Source organism: Corvus brachyrhynchos, unplaced genomic scaffold, assembly GCF_000691975.1.
Source record: "Corvus brachyrhynchos isolate BGI_N302 unplaced genomic scaffold, ASM69197v1 scaffold19, whole genome shotgun sequence".
In the NCBI taxonomy this organism is placed as follows: Eukaryota; Metazoa; Chordata; class Aves; order Passeriformes; family Corvidae; genus Corvus; species Corvus brachyrhynchos.
Window position 1 is genome coordinate 2,444,031 of NW_008246061.1, and position 1,575 is coordinate 2,445,605.

The 1,575-nt window shown below is 64.6% G+C and overlaps 1 protein-coding gene across 1 annotated transcript in view; it reads left to right on the top strand.

Moving 5' to 3' along the window:
• Positions 1-1,575, top strand: part of OSBP2 (oxysterol binding protein 2) — a 116,798-nt gene that overhangs the window by 110,721 nt on the left and 4,502 nt on the right. The window contains 1 exon segment of the mRNA XM_017746510.1: positions 1,232-1,237. The gene's annotated coding sequence lies outside the window, so the exon portion shown is untranslated.

Here is a 1,575-nt window from a genome sequence, read left to right on the forward strand (position 1 = left end):
CAGCACCTTCACTCAGCCTGGACCAGCACACCTGGGCCAGCACACCTTTGCTCCGGCACGGACTTGTCCCATCCCCTCCAGCTCGCAGAGGTTTGGGAGCCCAGGGTGGTGCCCGCCCTGCCTGGCCCCACTGGAGAACCCCCCTGGGGATTTCTGACCCACCCCAAGGGCTTTGGGACCTTCAGCGCTTCTTTTCTCCTCTCTGCACCTCTGCATCCCAGGGTTTTCAGGATCCTGCAGCTGGACCCTGCTGATGCCCGGCAGATCCAGGTGAGGGGTATGGGAAGGGGGGGGTTCCTTTGCGGGGCTGGGCTGTGGGGGTGCAGATGCAGCACCAGCACCGGGGTGCTCCTGCCTTGTCCCCCCCGGTGAACACAGCTGGCAGTGCCCCATTCCCTGCCCCATTCCCTGCCCTGTTCCCTGCCCCATTCCCTGCTCTGCTCCCTGCAGCGCCCAGGGGTGGCTGTGCTGAGCACTGGTGGCAGCAGGGACGGTGACATCCATCCCGACAGTGTCCTCGCTGGCTCGGGATGGCCGGTGAGTGGGGACGGGGCACTTTGGGGCTTTCTCAGCTCTGCTTTGCCCCCCATCCCCCTCTACCAGCTCTCCTGCAGAGCAAGGCCTGGCTGGGAATGAAGCTGGAGCAGAGGATCAGGGAGCTGGGAAGGGGCTGGAGCCCCAGGGGCGGCTGAGGGAGCTGGGAAAGGGGCTCAGCCTGGAGCAAAGGAGGCTCAGGGGGGACCTTGTGGCTCTGCACAAGTCCCTGACAGGAGGGGGCAGCCGGGGGGGTCGGGCTCTGCTCGCAGGGAACAGGGACAAGGGGAAATGGCCTCAAGCTGTGCTGGGGAGGTTTAGATTGGGTATTAGGGAAAATTCCTTCCTGGAAAGAGCTGCCAGCATCCCTGCCCCATCCTGGATGCTGCCAGCCATCCCTGGCACTGCCCTCACTGCTGAGCTGTGCTGACCCTGGGAGCATCATTAAGGTCAAAACTGAGCCGGGTTTAAAATGAAAATAAAGATGATCTTGTGGCTTTTCCTACTGGAAGCAGTTGAGGATCTTGCAGGAGAGGGTGGGCTGTGCTCAGTGTCTGTGCTTCGGTGTGCTCCGAGTGCTCCCTGATGAGAACAGGAGCTGCCGGCCCCTCCAAGGTGGTTCAGATCCAGCGGGATGGGATGGCTCCTTCGCACCGGGGTGGGCTCATGACTCTGCTGTCCCCTGCAGAGCTGGCAGGACGCCGTGCCGGCTGTGCCCGGGGTGACAGCCCTGTCCCACGGGAAGAGGAGCACTCCTGGGCTCAGCTCCTGGGCTCCCAACCCAGCCCGGGGCACCGGAGCAGCTCCAGCTCCATCTGCACCGAGGACTTCGCTGCCAGCTTTTGGGAGGGAATGGTGGAGCCCCTGCTGTGCCAGGAGGAGCTTGCTGGGGACGTGCCCACGGAGGGAGCTCATCCTGGGCAGGAGGAGTCCTTGTTGCCCGCAGGGAGAAGCCCGGACGTGCGGCTACAGCTGGCGATGGAGCCGGGCAGACATTCCTGGCAGGACAGGGGTCCGTCCCCGGGGGGGGGGGGGCGCCCG